This window comes from Rhipicephalus sanguineus, chromosome 4 (assembly GCF_013339695.2).
Source record: "Rhipicephalus sanguineus isolate Rsan-2018 chromosome 4, BIME_Rsan_1.4, whole genome shotgun sequence".
NCBI classification, from domain to species: Eukaryota; Metazoa; Arthropoda; class Arachnida; order Ixodida; family Ixodidae; genus Rhipicephalus; species Rhipicephalus sanguineus.
The window spans coordinates 52,957,002-52,977,004 of NC_051179.1; the positions used below are offsets into that span (position 1 = coordinate 52,957,002).

Here is a 20,003-nt window from a genome sequence, read left to right on the forward strand (position 1 = left end):
GATAGGTTTTCTGTCCATCATCTACAGAAGCTTTTGTAAAATCTAATTGAAAGTTGATGCTATTTGACGTCGAAAATCATGAAATGGTCTATCATGAACTCTCTAATAGAGGGCTTCAAATCATATCGACCTCCGGATGTTTCTTAATATGCATCCGAAACTCGGCACACGGCGGTTTTTCTTCATTACAACCATTATTAAGATGAGGCCAGGAATCGAACCCGAGACAACTGCTCCTCACCAAAGCACGATACAGACACATGAGCCAACCGAGGTGAACGCGTATCCATGTCGTCTACAGAGCATACAAAACTAACGCTTCGTCGTTTCTATTATACCTTAAACTTGTAGAAGAAAAAAAAAGTCAACAAATGTGCCCATATATTCACATATAAAACACCTGCTAGATAATTCATAAACTATAACTATGTTTTTAACGGGCAATGATAATGAGGTATACGATGACGAAGTCAGTAATTTTTTTCGCCGGGCAGGCTTAACGGCTATCTCTTGTTCTTGCTTAATTTTCAGAGCATTCTTCGTTCGCATCGGACGCCATTCCCAACAGCTGTTCCGACGCTCTCCATTACGCATGCTCAACGAGTTGTGTCTCTTTTCTGCTCCCCTGCAAACGCAGTTAAGGTATACCGGATCGGACAGCGATCAGACTCCCTCTCTCTCCACACTCCCTTCCACTTAAAAGAAAACCATCACTTATAACCGGCTCAAAAATAGCTCACCGCGCCTCGCGTAAGTATAACCATCCAGAGCCGTTATAGGCCAGTCAGTGCCAGATACCAGGCGGCGTCGTCGTCTTTCTTTAAGCTCAGTCTTCGAACACAATTGACCATCCTGCCACGATGACCATCCTGCCACGAGTATCTACGCTATTAAGAGAGGGCAGGGAGGAAGGAGGGAGAGGAGAGCATGCAGGACAGCATATACAGCCCTCCTCCGCGTCTATTATTACCAAAGCTTGAACATTCTACCATCCACGAGCTGGAAGACACCATTCTTCTTCCTTCCTTTTGTCCCTCCCGGTGACGAGGTCTTTAGCCTTCAGATGGCTCCGTAGCTTCTGCTGGTGTTTCTGGTGATGCTGCTTTCTTTTGCAAGCGTCTGCGCTGTGGTCTTGAAGCGGTGAACGCCGTATAATCGCGCAATGTTTATCCTCGCCTGGCATGTGGAAGAGGGTGGGGGGGGCGGTGGGGGAAGGACCGGTGTGCTTGTTCTTTCTCGGCGCCGTTGTGAACCGAAGAGCAACGTAACGTGCACATAGGGGTTGAGGGCGCTGTGTAAGAACGTTGACGGCTCCCGCGTCCGTTCCCTGGACGAAGAACTCCACTTGGCGGAGCCACAAAGGGCAACGGTGCAACGGCGCGTCCGGCCGCGCCGCTTGACTCTGGAAGGTCAAGTGCGCTGCTTGTTCTCTTTTAAGCTTCCTTTTATTTTCTCGGTTTGTTCCGGGCCTGCAGGTCGTGCTCTTCGCCAGCGAAGAATGAGCCGGTAGTCGGGGGCCAGACACGGCCGTGGATCTCTTCCGCGTTGTCTTGTGTATCGCTTTTCTTTTTTGTAGCAGATGACAAACGTTTAGAGCAGACGTGCTCCACGTCTGGCCCTGCCTGGAGTATAGTCTCCAGCGCGGCTTTATGTAGTGTAACTGCGTTTTAAGGGAGTTTTAGGGCGCAGTGCAGCCTATAGTACGTAAGGCATATGGGCGCCGCCATCATGGGCTGTTAAACGAATGTTTTCTTATTTTTGTATATCTGACGCGAACTGATAAAGCTAGGAAACGCCGAATGCACTAACCCAACAGTTTTCATGTGTATACGCCCACCGTAACACTGTTCGCTACGTTGTTCAAGATAAGACACGGCAAGGTTAACAGCCCACCATGGCGGCACCAAAACCCTTCCGTAAAATAGCCTATAAATCGATGAACCGTGAGTATGCAATGAAACGCGCGTACTTGGTATACGCTGCGGGGCGATATTTAGGAAGTAACGGTTTTCTTGGAGGGTGGCGAATTCAGGCGCGCGTGTTGTATCCGAGACAAGAAAAAGAACTGAGGAGTTTAAGAGGCGATAAACTAAAGGACACGGTAATATCTAGAGAAGCACTACCGAATGAGTATATACACACTCGCATCTATCGCACATACCAGTCGAGCGTAACGATTACGACGTGCACGTTTGCGCGTTGCGACGGTTGCGAGCCGAGGTTACGTCGAACAGACAGAAAGGAAGAAGACAGGTGGGATCACGCTTTGGCTGGAGCCCCCAGAAAACGACTACGTCACGAAGCGCTTTAGACGAGAACGCATCCAGGATGAACCTTGTCTGGCTACGGACCGGCCATGATTCACTGAAGAAAACGGCGTTTCTTTCTTGTACCGCTAGGCGTAACTTTGTTGTTTTCCTTCTTGATTGGCCGCACGGAGAAGCCGTAAAAAGCAGCACGTGTCGCCGATTGATTGAGGGGTCGCTCGCTTGACCATGGAGACCTGATGGCTTTCGCCTCCTCCGCTATGTGGTCATGTCTTGGTTCTCCTTTTACCTGAATGTCCTCCTTTTATTCCTGCTGTTCGTGGTGTGTAACCTTCGTGTCTTCCTTTTCTTTTTATTTCAAGGAGAAACACGGAAGTGGCTCGCGTCTCAGGTGAGAAATCACCTTGCGGCGTGCCCTTACAGGTGAAATGTACATATACACTGTAACACAACGCTTAAGCGCAAGCGTGTCATATATGATTGTGTGTCCATCCGCTGAAGGCTTTCGGTCGCGCGTGCGCACACCGTGCGTGCGCGCTTTTACACACATATATATATATATATATATATATATATATATATATATATATATATATATATATATATATATATATATATATATATATATATTCGCACAATGAATGGAGAACAGTGTCCCTTCGGGTTATTCCATGATAGGCCCTTCCGTGCGTCGTGCCTTCAGGTTATTTGCTTCTCGAAAGAGAGCTGAACTTTGCGATTGTGTGAATCGTTTGATCTGAAGGCGGAAGCGTTTGCGAGCACGAAATCTTGTGGACATGCATCCTAGGAGGGCAGGCGAGATAGCTAGACGTCTGTGTAGCCATTGTTGCGCCAAAGCCTTAGTGACCCGGTTGTCTGCGAAGAGCTCTATGTAATTCCATATAGGTGTCAGGAATGGCAAAAAGAAGAAGTATCAAAAGCGGCAGGGGGTAGCTGATATACGCGCGAAGAACGAATAGAAATTCGTTGGCGTTCGTCGAGACCTCAAATTCAGGTCGGCTCTTTTCCCTTTCCCCCACTTAATATCTGTGTTGGGGTGGTACTGCGATGCGGACCTGCGGGATCACAGATCAGACTACAGGCTATCGTGGTCGGCTTGGAACAAGGCGCTTAGGGTCGAACAATGGCGGTTGGTGATTATATTTTTTTGTCTTTATAGTCTTTTTTTATCATTCAATGTGTTTACTGTATTAAACGTGTTTAGGGAGAGGTTGGTGCCTAGGTGTGGCTCCGGCTACTCCTCTTGCATAATAGTTTGCATCTTGAAGTTGTCAATAACAACAATGCAGTACAACATTTCCATTTCAATGGACATCCACATTCCTTATCCGATTACTACAATATAGTTATCCACGCGATAGAACTGTTCAGATGTCATAAATGTTCGCACACCCGAAACGTCCACGCTTTACAGAAGACGTCCTCATTGCTCCTGGTCAGGGCTGACGCAGTAGCGGCACGATGAATCACCTGTAGAACGGCGGGGACTGCGCACGAATGGAAGGTCGCGAGAGCGAACCCCGCGCTGTTGAGTGCGGAGGTCGTATAAAACAGCCCTAAATTGCCCAGGCCCGCTTAGGTTCGTAGAAGACGAGCACGATTACTTTGCTGTTTTATATAGTGTGCGCCTAAGATTTTCGTTACCGAGATAAACTGACTTGATTCAGCATTAGACCTGTTTTGGTTACTTTTAAATCTGTGTTTGTCATTCACAAAGTGGTAGCTCGTGCGTCTGTGCTAGCTGACTGGCTCTCTGCTTTCCTCCCCCGTTCTTCAGTTCCTAAGCGCAGAGTATATAGGAAACTGAACCTTCCCTTTCGGTTAAGCATTATTTCTCGCCTCATCTCTTACTGGTGACAGTTTTTTTCTGGCTCCGAGTTATTGCCAAGCGACAACTCGCTGGACTTAAGTGGGAACAACGTGGCTTCTTTCAGAAGTTCTTTTAACGCGAATAGCGCGGATATTACGCGGCCTGCGCTGGCGACATTCCCCGAAAATTTGCATTTTTTTTCGGTTATACCGCAATTTTAAGGGCCTACTTGATTCTTGTACGCTACTAAAGAAAAACGGCTACCAAAAATGTTATCAACAGTTTGCCTATCTGCAACCGCGGCACTGTTGCATAGGCTCGCCGCGCATTTCGCTTCTCGGGTACGTAACTGAGCGGCCCTCAACAAATCCCTGCACCTGCGTTAGAAGCGATGAAAGGGTGATTCGCTGGTGGGTGCATTTCTGCTTGGCTTCAGTCGAGATTGTCATTAGAGATTCGCCCGTGCACTTTCGCTCTCCGCCGTACAGACCATGCACTGCTGGTTTAGTGAGAAGGTGTACAACGTCAGCGCCGCTATACACTCGTATCGATGCGTATAGCCGACGAACAAAGCTCTTCGGCAAACATCTCCGTCGACAACAAAAACAAACAGCACAGCCGCAGCCCTACTGTATAAAATCTCACTACCCTCCTCTCCTCTTCCACTCTCCACTGCCGAAGCAGTCGCGCAAGCGTATAGTCCTGATGACCCCTTGACATGGATGACACGGTGGCGTAACGTCCATTGACTCCGGACAAAGAGTGCCACGCCCGACTGCTTTGTGCCGTGCATGCTTGTGCACACAGACCTGCGATGGCTGCGTGGTGCCTGCGTATAAATATATCGTCTCCCATTGGTTCCCGAGCAACCTCCCCTTCACTACGAGCAGTGGACGCCCGACTGCCGATGATCCCCCCGGTGGACCATTCGATACAGGAGCTGCGTATCGAGCTGTATAAGCGACCGGTCAGTCTGTCTAGAGGGCGAGCGAGAAGCACTCTGGACGTAGACACAGACGGTCGCTCGCCTGCGACCCGGAAAAATGCGCGCGCGCGCGCGTTCTTCGCGGTCCGTGGAGCGCGAAACGCTGCGCTTCGAAGGAAGGGAAACCGTTTGTTCGGCTGGGCAGGGCATTCTCATATGTGGCAGGGCTCCGGAGAAGGCAACGCATACGAACGTGTGTTAGTACGTGTGCATGTTTGTGCGCTGTACGCGTGTTCGTGCGCCCCAACCTGCGCGCATCCTTGGCTTCTTTCTCTTTTCTTGCGAGTCATGCGCGTCTGTATATTGCAGGAGGATCACTGCTTTGTTTTATCGTGTCGTCCGGACCTCCCAGCTTTTCGGCGCCCGGCTGTCGTTCGGGCCGCGTCGATAAAAATCATCGATACGCTACGCATAGCGCAGCTGACCGGCAGGCCGGCGAGACAACGCTGCTGAATGTTATATTGTGTGTTCCCGTCCACGCGGCATACACGAAAGACACGTGAGGGCAAGCGCAACATTTATAGCTCGCGGGAACAACACGGGGACAACGCGAGGACAGAAAGCCCATTCGCTATGTTTTGTGCGGGTCGCCGTAACGGTTGATCGCAACATGCATTTCGATCACCCGGCAGTAGCGCCGAGACGATCTCATGGGGATACAACGTGAAACTCAATCTATAAGATCGAACCGGCCATTGACCCACGCTGCGCTTCTAATGGCTGATACTGCAGTCTCTCTCATTTATCTCGTCGTATAGAATAGCAAGTTTAACAAAGCGTTCGGGAAGCGAGCCTTACATGTCGTGTCAGATGCGCGGTGTCTTGTTTACTGCATGCGCGGGAGATGAAGATATAATGCATTCGGCGATCCCTTTGAAATCGAGATATCCAAAATCAGTGTACACACGAAGGAGAACAATGACAACTCGTTCGCCTTTGTTTATGGGAATGACAAGCATGTTTGTATACAAAACGTCTCACTTACGCATAAAATTGCTATGTGAGTTTATCAGTAATCGGTTTGATAAATTAGTCGCGACTGAAACCTCGCTCCAATGTATAAATAATAATGCGGCTTTGCGTCAAGTTTCCAGTGGTCGAATAAAAATTATGAAGTCTGGAGCTTCGTTGCACGATTCGATTGGAGGCAAGTTCTGTAATTTTTGTTTTTTAACAACCATTAATTTTCTGAGAAGCTTTATTTTTTTATAGCTTCGTGCTACTGTTGCGTGGTTGTGTGAAGTCCATTTAACTTTACGAATGAATCGTCGAATGATTTAGAATCTGTCCAACTTGAATTATCTATAGAATTAGGGTCCGGCATGTTTCACTTTGAATAAACTATACGACACGACTGAACAGGTGTCTCTTTCAGGGGCCGAAATTGATATTTTCCTTATCAGCTGGAAGGGCGCACGTTATGTCTAGTACCAGGATTGCTGTATTATTATTATTATTATTATTATTATTATTATTATTATTATTATTATTATTATTATTATTATTATTATTATTATTATTATTATTATTATTATTATTATCATCATCATCATCGTCGTCGTCGTCGTCATCATCATCTGTTGTTTTTGTTGGACCACGAGCGAGAGCTGCGTTTCAGTGGTTCATAACAGACTGCATAAAAAGAGTGCGTGAAGCAGGCTGAGAACGCTTATCGCCATTAGAACATTAAAACGACAGCATCTGCCTGTTCAGAGACGGTGCCGATATCTCGGTACAGATTGCCACCAACTGTGTGGAAGATGTATGTGGTTTCTTGCGGTAAGCGCCTCTGCTTGCCGCAAATACCAGTCTGGCGCCTTTTCCAGGCGTGTCGATAGGTCTACCAATACGGCGCCGAAATTTCGCGAAAATATATAGTCTATATTAAGCCGGCATTACTGAGAGTCCTGAGAAAGGAACTTAATGCGTGTACGCCGCATCTGTATACTGCGACAGGTGCAATATGTCCCTGTCAGCAGAACGGGCTTCTCTTCTGTGTAGGGCTTTTAACGACTTGATGTTTGTTAGAAATTCGAAGAACGTTCGGAAGTATCCTAAACGCATGAAGTTTTGCATTTATACATTTTGTTTTCTCTCGTGTTAATGCAGAAAAGCCGCTATGCGTTGTTCTTTTGTCTCCGAGATTTCTCTTTCCCCTCTGGCTGTTCCTTCAACTGAAAAAACAAACAAACAAGATAAAATGCGGGGAATGCCTTTGCGTAGAGAGGAATTCGTATAAAAGAAAGGGGGGGGGGGATATGACAGGCGGTGACAAAGACACCGACATCACAATATGTATGTGCTGTGTATAAAGTGAAAGTCCTACATCCGGTTTCTGACTTCTTTTAAAAATCCGGAATGTTGCATGTGCGAAAGCGGTGACGCACAATACCAATGAATTCCTCTTGAAGGGCTTCCTTTCTGATTTTCTAGGCATATCGTTTTACATCGTAAGAAAAGAAAAGAAAGAAAAAGCTGTTGATGCGCTGCAGAGTGGTATTTCGGGAGAAATACCAGCGACATACAAGTGAAGAGAAACTGCCCGAGAGAGTGCCGCGTGTACTGAAACGTGTAATGAGGCAGCGTAAGAGCCCGCGTCTCCATATACACCTCGCCTCCATTTCTAGGCTCTTTTCTACGTGACTTTTTGTTTCTGCATATTCTTCTCTGCGTCTACCACAAGGTTCCGGATGGCGAGCTCCATTTCGTGTATATCACACAGCCTTACTCTTGGTTAACTTTTTTTTTTTGACATCCTGATCACAGTGTTAACTCCTGTCATCTACTCATTCCATCCCGAGTTTCCCTGTGCATTTTACAATATTAGCATGCAAAAAAAGTTAATAAAAGGACGAAGCGAAGATACATAGGCAAGCGCTGATTGCAACTAAAATTTATTTTTGGGAAAACGCACTTATAACACACAAGCAAATCTGCACTACCGCGCAACATGCTGGAAATGCGTTTCCAAAAATAAGTACGTTTTCAATAATTTAATTGGAAGTCAGCGCTTGTCTGTGTCTCTCCGCTTCGTCCTTCGTTTCTCGCGGGTAATTTCTGCGCAATGGAGAGTCAACTGACCCGTGCAAGAAGTTGACTCTTATTTCAGGATGCTACTATTTAAAAAGGGTCAAGAGAAGAGCTAAAGATAGTCATTATTCTGTGACTCTCTTTTCTCCCCCCTCCCCTCCCTAGATTGTACGAACTAAACCAATGCTTCATGTTACCACGCTGCATTTTCTCGTTGTGTATTGAAGTCCGTCTCTGCTGAGATACACTTTGGTCTGTTGAGCGTTCTGGAGTGTGTTCTGCATTTTTTGCATCTGTAACGAGCATATTATTAAGTTTTCATCCCCGAGGCGTACCCTTCAAGAATCCATTACAGAGTGTCTCCCCCCCCCTCACCCGAATCCTGCCCTGTTGCTCTCTCTCGCTCTCACTGTCCCTCATGTGAACTTGATACAACTCACACCGAAACATTTCTGGAGCTACCTTACATATCATCCGCAATGAACAGAGGATACACAGTATTATAGAATCCGTATCTGCATTATTTGAATTCAGTCGCTTCTGCCTCATACCTCCATAATCCCCATATGCATCGTCTGGAACCTTCGTCGTCTGCTGCATTAAACCTCGCAACGAAAGCATTACCATATACATCTCGTATAGCTACACGGATCATTTTTAAACAAGTTTTCTATAGTCTCATCAGTGAAACGTGGTTTCTATATATGCTCTTCTCCACTCTTCTGTTGAGGCGGGCTATACTCGAGTGAAGTCACTGTTTCGCGTGCTACATTTTTTTTTTCGTAAGACAGACAAAGAAGATGACGTTCCAACTACGCCATTTCTTCGCCTATATAGGTATACCTCCTTTCCCTGCATTGAATTCGTATCCGTATACGAGCACCGGCTGCTATACACAAACGTACGCGCGCCACGGTTTCGTGTCCGCGTCGTCGATCGTTCCGTATACCTGCGCGAATCGTTTCTTTTCTTTCGCATAACAGTGACTCGGCTCTTCTTGTGTTTGCTGTCGTTCGCAACCTGCAGCGACAGTGGATAAACATTCCTATATCCGTGGCATTGGCTGTCTATAAGGCTGGAAGGAGCCAGAGCCGAGAGCAGCCAGATCCGAAGCCTGCGACGAAGCCGCTGAGAGAGGCTGCGGATAGATATGCTTGAAAGGAGAAGAAGAAGAAGAAAAAACAAAACGCACGAGAGAAAGCCCCTCGGGTCTTACATATTGGCGCACACGACGAGTGAGACAGCTTGCGCGTCGAAGCACCGAGAACCCATATAGAAGGGGGCGACCCGTTTTCTCCTTGCATCACTACCCACCTTTTGCTTATGCAGTTCTTCTTTGTTTTCCGGGGGAAAAAAATAAGGCGACCAATTTTTGTTTCAGACGGGGACGAGGCTCGAGGCAAGAATCGAATTCTTTCGTGTCCGCCTGTCTTACGCTGGCGAGGGAAAAATATATTCCTCACATGGTCGAGAGACAGGAGAAAAGCTATGGGCAAATACCTCCCATCCTTATTCCGTTTCCCCTCCCTTCCTCGTCGGTAGTCTAACTTCCCCATTTTGCGCGAGAGAGCAGCGGAGCGTGTAGGCTGAGCTGAGGCTCCAAGGAATGAAAAGCAGTCGTGTGAACCTATTCGGCGAAGGATAGGAAGGATGTACCACGTGAAAACAGAAACAGAAAACGCGCCCTTAGTTCGTGCTTCAAGATAGATCGAACAGTCTAGACCAACACCTCTTGAGCTGGGTTCACTATACCTGATGCTCGTTGTATACCTGAAAACGGGAAGAAAGCGTGCGTCCTTATCAGTGATATGTACTGCGGTGTGCATCGAACGGTCCAGCAAACCATCTCCTGTTTCCCTCTGCATTTCATTTCTTCAACACCCCCTAGTATATCCTCGTGAATGAAAACATCTAGCCAAGAATATAGGCAGTGTTTGATAACAAGTTGGCGACTATAACAAATATTCTGTTAAACTTCAGGCTTCGATAAACATCAATGTTGCCTGTGGATACACTTCTACTATTGAACTTATTTTTATCTCCGATGCAGGACGAAGACCTCTCCTAGGGATCTCCAATTTACATTGTCATGCATGTGCCGATTCTATTTATTTTTGTTCTAACAAGCTTATATGTATATGTGCTGCCGACGGTTATGCGGTGCACTGTCATGACGACCGGTGGAGGGCCGCAGCTGACGTCATGACACGTGACACTGAGGCTTGAAACTTGTCGAGGATGTTTTGGTGATGCCCTACAGTACGGCAATGGGGAGAATGATATTGTTACGGTTAAGGTTTAAGTATGTTTATTTACAGGGCGAGGTTGGTGGTCGGGTAATGACGTCGTCGGTAGACGGCACCAGCACACGTCTTCCTCCTCTTCTCCTGGCTAGGAGAAGGGTCTTCTCCCCTGCTCCTCCGTTTTCAGACGCGCACGAAATACTGAAAGAACTCCGGATATAATCACTGCCGTTTTCTTTCTTTCTTCCCACCACTCGCATGATATTATAATGAATCGCGCACATGAAAGACTGGTATTTCACTCGTGCAGCGCATACATGTCACGCTGAGAGTCATTTTCTTTCGTCACGCGGCTTCTGTGCTGCTGGTGCCCCATCTTATCGCTCAATATATACTGTGCGCCAACTCCTGCTCTAAAGACGTGACCGTACTGATAACGCCTCTCAGCATGAGCCATACGACTTGCGCAAAGCAGCAGTTTTGTCTCCTCCCATTGTCTTTATTTCGGCGATAATAATGGAGATCCTGATTATTTTTCTTTCTTTTCGTATACACCGCCGATGGTGGAAGTCTCCATGCTATAACTTTGATAGATGGTAGCTCGTTAGCGAGGGCGATACCACATAGACACACAGAAGAGTACGTGACGGTGAGGCTTGAGCTATGAGTTTAGCCTTGACGTGCCGGGAATTATTTATGGCCCGTGATCCGGCCAACGTCATTAAGGCGGCCGATACAAAGCGTTATTACGGATAGAAGTTTCTGACGCACAACTGTGCTTCTTTTTTTTTCCTTTTTTGTAGTTTAGGTAAGTGGAGGGCGATGAAATGCAAAGACCACGAGACGAGTTACTAAAACAAAAAGCAAAAAAAAAGAAAGCTGTGAAGCAGTAGGCGTTGTCCTCACCGCAGCCCTTGTCGTGTGTTTCCTTGAACGTGCAGTCTTTGTCAAACGTTTTCGTATCACTTACAACAGAGATACATATTTCGCGCGACTATGCGTGGGCGGATGCGTGATGTGCGTGACTTGGTCTATTGAACCACGAGAATCCAGCAGCATCCAGCGGAACCCACCAGGGTCTGCCAAGGTCCACCAATGGGAGTCCGGCCGTTCCTTGAATCAGAGTTGTCCTCACCGTACACTATCATTAGAGGAATCGCATACAGCTTATGCAACATTCCTACATCCATCACGAAGGACTTTAGAGGACAGTAAATATGTCAATAAAAAAAGAAAGAAATCCCGGAAAAGCAACACCCCTGCGTCTGACATTCTCAAATGCCAAGCAGTTTCCATGACGTTGAAGGCAGGTGCAAATGCTCGCCAAATAAAGAAGCACATCGAAACCTCACCGGCGCCCTCTTTCGAAGACCGATGATCAAAGCTTTCGCCGCGTGAAATATCCACACCTCTCTGTTTGCTCCGAAAAAGAACAAAAATAAAGAGAGAAAAAAAAAAGAAAAAAGAAAGTACGGAGGTAGAGAAATGAGAATCTCAAGCGGACTTAGGGCCGACTTTTGTTTTGTTTTCCTTATTTCTAGCCTGCTGTCCCTCTCTCAATACAGCTCCGACGCGTCCGACTGTGGCGCTATAAATGTATGTCCTTTTTGGTCGTGTGCCTCGCGCTATCTCTAAAGCATTCCCTTTGAGCCTATAGCTGCCTAGGATCTGGACGCAATATATGAAGGGACGACGGGGACCAGAGCCTTCTCCAGCTCTCCCCGTACTTCCCCCTCCCTCCAGAGAAAAAAAAGAAATCCCGCGCTTGCAATGTGTACGTACGTGCGTACACAGTGTAAGCGCGCGCCTTCTTATTGGAAGCTCAAGCCCGTGGCCAGCTGACCAGAAAGACTTCATATCTGTCCTCCGCGTGCGGCAGCCATGAGCTACGACTTTTCTGTATCGTCGTAGTTTTTTTTGTTTGCTGGCTTTCGTTGTTAACCTCGCTGACGCTGTACGGTAAGACGCCGGAGGGCAATGGTTGGTGGTTCGGTGTTTGCCATCCCCAGACGTCATCTTTCCTTCTTTTAGGTGCTCTTATCCTTCGCCTGTCGCGAAGCTGCAGAGTAAAGGACTGCGAGGTGTCCGCTGTTTGCTCATCGACGCGAGCCCACGGGGACACTTTTGCACCTTGTAGAGGATGGAGGGTTACTGTTTGCTCAGGGGCTTCCCATCTTCTTGCGAAAGCGACTCCAAGAGAGGTAAGTTAACACGTGGCAGTCCTCAAGGGACGCCTCGGTATGTGCCTATAAGAAACGTTAAGCTTGGAATTGCAGAGAGAGGAGAGACAGAGGGGACAGAGAGACTTGGGGGATGTTCGTTTCCAGCTTTTGATCTTGGACGGTGCATGCACTTTGGACAGTTGTCCATTCTCATGAATAACACATTTCGAGCTATAGTTGGTTGTTCATCATCGCAAGGCAAACACAGCGCACACTTCCAAACGTTTTACACGACTTCGGTTCGCGACGTCGGGCCGGCTTTTGATGAGTCGGCTCGCCACATATCTCCACCGAATCTCGTAATGAGGCGGGTTGTGCTTTTGTTCGATTGATTCTGGTGTGGCCGCCGTGTGTTTGCGCGAAGTAATTGTGTTCGAACTGCTTCTTGTCACTCCTGAAGTTTTTCAAGTTGTAAGTCGTGGTCCGGTTTTTCACCAGACCCCACGTTTACCTAACAGCTTAACCTGAGCGCTTATTACTTAGAGCCGAACCCCACTGAAGTCGTTCGCTTACGCTTAAGCTTCCTTCATATAATGTCAGGGTTATAAAATGCATATGTTTGTGTGCATGGGCTTCGAACGCTACTGTATTTGAAGATAATTTACCTTTGTGATACCCTTTTACGTGAAGTTCTGCTTACGCGCATTTGCACAGAGGAGCCCATCCGAGCCTATAGAATGCTTCAGTATCTACCTGCCCGTTTTGTTCTTTTAGTAGCACCGCTTTCTTATGGGAGGATTCTGAGTATATGCCACACAGGCTGCACTCGGCTTCTCTGACATTGCGGTTTCGCTTATAATTTTCATAACGAAAAGAACGCTTAAAAAAAGAATGAACATGAATATTCAAACTCGCGTACTAATATACTCGCGTTAAAAAAAATCGACAGTATGAACTCTTCCTTATCAAGGCAAACTATGCGACCAGAGAACCTTCCGCTTGACCACCAACGTTGCTTTCAATGGCTACCATGTTCATTTGTTAAGAACATGGGATCTCGCCTTTCGATTTCTGCTTGCCGTTAGTGGTTACTGTCTTATGGCGGCGCAACAGAGGAAAAGAGAGGGAGAGAGAAAACAACCGTGGGCTGATATTCCAGTAAATGTTCGAACCTCCAACACGCCTCGTCAAGATCGCTCAGAAGCGATTCCATACGAGCCGTACGCCAAGTGCGTCTTTCTTCAATGCATCCGCTTCCCAGGCACGCATTTTTTGAGACGGTAACGCGGTCTCGAAGGAATAGCCATCAAAACTGAGTCAATCTTCCGACTCACTTATACGCGTTTCCTCTCTTTGCATTCTTTCGCAGCATATCCTTCAGAAAGAGGTTCCGGTATGTCGCTTTCTCGAATTTTGTGTGCATCTCTTTGTTCCGCGCACGATGGGAAACAAAACAAAGAAATCAAACAGAACGAAGAAACAGAACAGTCAGATTGGGAGCGGCCCAATTTAATAACAGCCTCGCCGCAACTAGAACATGAAGAAGGAAAGAAGCGCACTCGCGCGGCTCGTTTTGTCTCTTACTACGTTGTATTCCCTTCGCAAGCGAGAGTTTGTTCACAGCGAAGAAGCGCTCTTCCGGATATTCTTTGTAACGAGCGTGTTCCCGTTTCTCATTGCGCTTGCCTCCGAACTCCCCACCCCCGGTGTAGAGTAGCAGGCTAGAGCATACTATCGCTCAGGCCGACCTCTCTGCCTTTCTGTAAATAAACCTCTCTCTCTCTCTCTCCCCGTTCCCCCCACTCCCCCCTCACTCCTCCACCCCCATCTCGCCATTTCGGCCATCAGGTTCTCCATTTGTCGAACCAATAGGAGACAAAGAAGAGACAATAGCGACAAGCCGAGACCAAATTTAATGACGCGTTCTAGCCCCGATGGAAGTTCTCCGCAGAGGCTCCTTTGTCCCGTGTTCTCTCTCTCTCTCTCTCTCACACACACTCTGTTCACTAGAGAACATAATAGATCACGCTTCCCTCGTCATACGCTTATTGAAACGACCGAAGAGCGCGCGCTCGAGTGCGCGTCCTTATATACCTCCCACAGCACGCTACTTCGGTGGCGCGCAACACCTTATTTCCTCGATGCGTAACGAATAACGAAGGAGGACTAAACGAACCCGGCGATTCGCTCTATAGCTTCTACCATGCGGCATACATCTGCGTGCGTGCGTGCATCGGTTGGCGGCGCGCGCGATCCGAAAGAAAAATTGAGACCGAGATTGTGGAAAGGACGAATCCCGAAGGTACATCGAGCTTCAGGTTTAGGAGGTTTTATATAGATGGCTCTTTTTTGATACCTATACAAAGAAATACTTTCTTGCTCTTTTCTTCCAACTTACTCGTCCTTTCCTCGTGGTCCTCAACGCGCAATGGCTGGATGCGAAGGCACGGCAGTGTTACTTTGTCTCTGTGTACTTCCTGTCAGGCGTGCAATACAGTGCAGCGTGTTTCGATGCTGCATGGCTGGCTGGACTCAGCATGCTGGGAGTCAGCATGGCTGGCTGGACATGCGCGTACAGGCTCAAGTATGAGGCACGTGACTATTGAGAATAGTAATAGAACTCGTGGGAAATGCAGAAGCTTGGAACGCGTTGGCGTGGAGAACGCCAACGCCTTAGTAAATTTGAGTATATTCCCTTGGCATAGGAAATTTGCCAGCTTGATAGAACACTCATGAAAGCCTTTTTAAGAATAGCTGGGCATAAAAAAAGAGCTCTCTTTCTATTTTCAAGCTGTGGTGCTCGAAAAGGACGGTAACGCTAGAAATAGAAAATACGGACACAGCGTGTGTTACCGTCCTTTTCGCGCGCCACCGTTTGAAGATGACTTACAAACTGCCGCAACAGTTCGTCCTTCTCGTTTTATTCTCGTACTCAAAGCGTTTATGGGAGTTCTCCATAAAAGCTTCGGAACACCGTTTGAAAGTATGCCCGCTTTTTCGGTGAAATTCAGCGTGATTACTCTAGCTTGTCTTCTGTTTTCTTCTTAGATCAACTTGTCTCGCTACCAATTTATAGACATTCCAACTTCATCGCTGTCGAGTCTTCGAAGCAAAAGAAAAAAAAAAGGGGGAGGGGGGATCTCAAGCATTCAGTCAGTAACGTTACCAAATGGGAAAACTCTTAAATTGTTATCTAGAAGAGATTTGCACTTTCTTGAAAGGCACTATCAGAGTAATTGCACGTCCAAAGAAGCAGCACCACTTTCCTCGTGCGCTCAGAGCTTCAACTCGCTCCGTATAACGCTTATAAGAGGACGCAGCCGGGCCTTTTCTGCGAAACTGAGTGGCACAGCATACGTGAGAATGCGCGCGTGGTGGCCCGGGCTTAGAAAAAAGTAAGAGTAGAGAGAGTAAAGAGAGAGGAGGAAAAGAACGCGCCGCCCGAGAATAAGACGGCAACGACGGCGATGAAATTGAAACGAATGTTGCCGCGCTAATGGACTTTTAGGACGCCGAAGCTAGGGCCTCGCTTTTCTTCCCCGTGGGTCTCTACGCAGCGTTCCCTCGTCCCCACGCCCTCTTGTCAAGGGTGTGGGGCGTGTATACCTCGGGGTCTCACTCCCTCGACAGCGAGGGTGTGGGACACCAAGATATACACCCTCACGAAGACGGTGATACACCCTCTCTTTCTCTCTCCCTCACTCCATCCACCACCTCCTTTCACTCCCTCTTCTGCAAATGCTGTTTACGCTTTGGCGGTGAAGATGGAGCACAAGGGGAGAAAAAAAAACGTTATATAGAGATACAGGATAGATGAAGGACAGGCGAAACGTTGGCTTTCTGCAAGACCCGGCGTTTTTGTGTCTAGGAGGAGCATCGCGAACCACTACACAGAGCTTTAAAAAAGAAAAGAAAACGGAAACGTGCCGGCGCGTAGTTTCTTTTTCTATCCATCTTTCTTTCTGGTTTCCTTTTCCTTTCGTTCTTTTTCTTTGGGGGGGGGGGGGGGGGGGGGGAGGGGAGGGTGCAGGACGCCCACCGCCACCACACGCGTGCCTCTTTTAAAGATTCAACGCCCCGCGCGCCAACGCGATGCAGCTGTTGTGATTGCGATGCGTTCGCGTAGAACGTCATTATGAAACACCGCGCGCTATGGTTGTTTTATAATATATAACTTTTTTTTTTCAACGGAAATAAAAAAAAGGGTTTCTGTAGAATACGGGAAGGGGGTGCGCAGATAGGCCCGGCCCCCGATTCAGCACCGCTCACACGTCTGAGATGGAATTTCGAGCGCACCTTTGTATTGGCGAGCTTCTTCGCCGCTCGGCAACTCTCGTTTTTCATTGCACCGGCGCGAATGCTGTTTCTGAGTTGGGCGTTGGCAGTTGTTTTTAGGGGCGAAGCTCCTTATAGCAGCACCCGTTCGTCCCTCGTAGCGTAGTATGTAACCAGTCTTACGCTTTGACCTGCAAGGTGGTGCCGGTGGGAGATTTTTCCTGTGCGTTGTTGAACAATAAAAAATTCGCAGCGTTAGCTAAAAGCCGACTTCTTCTGTCTCTCATTCCCATTAGCAGCCATTCTTTACCTCCAAGGTAGTGCCTGATGAGATTTCTCCTGTGCGTGATTAAACAATAAACATTTTGTTCAAAACGCCGTTGATTGATGAAATAAACCAACAAAAGACGCCAGATGTTTTGTAAAAGCAAAACGAAAGAACGCCAGATGTTTCTAAAGCAAAACGAAAAGACGCCAGCTGCTTAACGAAAGACGCCAGATGTTTTCTAAGCAATGGTTTTCTAAACAATGAAAATTCACAGCGTACATGTAAAATTAAAGTGAGCTGCAAGTCGTCATAACTCATCGAACCTTTAGTATAAACGCGCCCGATCTCACGTCGGTGATGATGTACTGGGCAGAATTCACGGAAGATTCACGGTTTACCGATGAACCTCCGCAGCTTCGCCCACTGATCATCATTCACTCCGTGGATATGCTGTGATTTTTTTTACGCATTCTGTTTTGGTCGTTAGGCAAAGAATCACGCACTTCTGTACCACCACCATTTGTACGTCCGAACCTTCGATTTATATAGCTAGGGTGCGCAGAAACTACGTGTTGTGCAAACTTCAATGCTAGCTGCAACGCCAGACAGTACAATACTATAGGATACACTACCACGAAGGGTCTCCGCACTCGCACTAGTTTCTCTTCAGGTTTTGTCAGTATATATAGCTAGTGGATGATATCCGCCGCAGCATGAATCGCTAACCATGAAATCCTTCATATGTTTTTAATATCATTTAAGCTAACGGCGCCAAACGAACAGTTTCAAGCAGGAATACCTTACAATGCGGTGACAGAGAAATCAAAGGCTACAACGGAAGACACTTGGACATATCGTAGCCCGCGATAAACACCGAGGTCGCACGTTTCAGTGCGACCATGAAGTATTTGTGCGGAGTGCTCGTGCAGTGATTTTGATTTTAAGCTTTCTTTCATTAGTCTGAATGTAGCACGGAGAAACAATCTTCGGCTCAATGTTCATCTCACCAGCGGCACGTCGTGGTATTTTCTAAAGGCTCTACTGGTTCATATGAGAAACGGACATGGAAGCTTCAGTGGCGAGTGGGCGCCCAAGCTGGCTAGGGCAAACAGCGCCATAATTTCAGGACGGTAACGTCCAATCTAAAAACTTAGTAATATCATTAAAACAGAGCAGTCGTAATTTTAAGGCTTCTGAATCGCCCACGACATAAGGCAAAGACATTTACTTTAAGCACACAATGAAAGTTAAATTTCAAGGTCATTACGCTGACCGAACCAATAGTGTTGTCTACCCGTTCGTTTCGGCGTCTAATAAGATGAGGTGTCGTATAAGCACAGTTAAGTCATTCATTGAACGAAATAATTAAAACGAATTGATAGAACAGAAATCACATCCTGATATACCTCCAGATGTTGTACCATTCAATGTAGGCCTTATTTAATCCATTTCTAATTCAAAGCACTCTACGATAGCGAGTAACGAAGGAACCGAAAGCCGCACTTTGTACTACAGCGAAATGATTGTTTTATGTCGCCGACACCGGCAGGTACTACTTCGGGGTGGTGACAATACAAAATTTGATAGGGGAGCGTAGAAGTGTTCACATAAAGCGTTATATTCGATACCGCGAACAAAAACATCAGTCGTTTAAGGAGTACTAAACCTTATCGGCCTCTACGCCAATCGTTTCGGTTCAACAATTCGCCCGGTTTATTAAGGCACTCGGGGCCACCGAACCAAGGCACGCTGCCGAAGCTTCCAGCTTTTTTTTTTTTTCTGAATTCCGCTTTTCACTACAACGCACACACACACACACACACACAATAAAAGGCGTAGACCCGACCGGTACAGTTTTCAGTTTGTACACAGCGACCGAGCTACAAGCGTTGGTGCAAAATAGCGAGGCAAGATAACACAAACAACATGAAAGAGAGAAGGCTGGGGAAGAGAGAGAGAGAGGGAGGTGAAGGAGGGCAAAGAGGAAAGGGGTGCTTCTGGAGGAAACGACTCCGCTGAACCGTGACGGAACAAAATGCGGAGAGCGGCAACGATGATAAAACAGAAGGGGTGGAGAAAAGAAAAGAAAAAAAAATCATCGTTCCCAACGAACCGACACTTCTTGTTGGTTTCGTTCGCACATGGAAAAAACGCGAAACCGATCGGGCAAGGGTGGCCGTACACACACACGCACACACATACATACTCCGCCTGGTGGTTTCGCTTCACTGCACGCCTCATCTTGCGGCCCATTCGCGGCGTTTCGTTCCCGAACGATTTCGTTTCGCGCTTTTCTGTACTCCGTCTTCGTATACTCGTCCCTGTTGTGGTTGCCGTTCCCCAAAACTCCCAAAAGACGCCCACTGACACCGCAAACCCTTCCCATCTTTTGCCTCGGCACAAAGCAACTCTTACACTCTAAGCCGAAACTGGGCAAAATTGGACTAACGGCAGTCGTTAAACCAAAGGATCAACGGTTCGTCCGACAGGGTGTAAATGCGAGACAGTGCGTGTCGTGCGCAAACGCCCGGCAAGAAGGGGACCAACGGGGGGTGTAACTGCGCGCCGATCGCCCGCTGCCGCCCTGCACTTCCCGGGCCTGTCGGCTAGCACGATCACGAGTTATATGGCTTACACGCCAGAGTGAAAGCGAAGCACTATTACAACGAATAGAAGCAGTTATGAGAGTCAAGTTCAACTCGCGCCGGCGCACACAGCGAGCGAGAGCGCTCACCCACGTTTCTTCTCTACGAGCTGCCGGACCCAAACAAGTGCAAGCCTTCGAGCCCGGACACCGCGGATAACTCGCTTCAATGTACCGAATTGGGAAGAACTACGAAGAACACTGCCAGCGCTAACAAAAGTAAGCTGTTCGTCAGAGGTTGTATTCCCGCAGAGTCAGCGGCTACAACTACGAAGCGATACGAAGTAGGCTTCGCTAC

General features: G+C 47.5%; 1 protein-coding gene across 1 annotated transcript in view; it reads right to left on the minus strand.

The window, feature by feature from the left end:
• LOC119391204 (uncharacterized) overlaps positions 1–20,003 on the minus strand; it is a 571,776-nt gene that overhangs the window by 189,661 nt on the left and 362,112 nt on the right. The window lies entirely within an intron of this gene.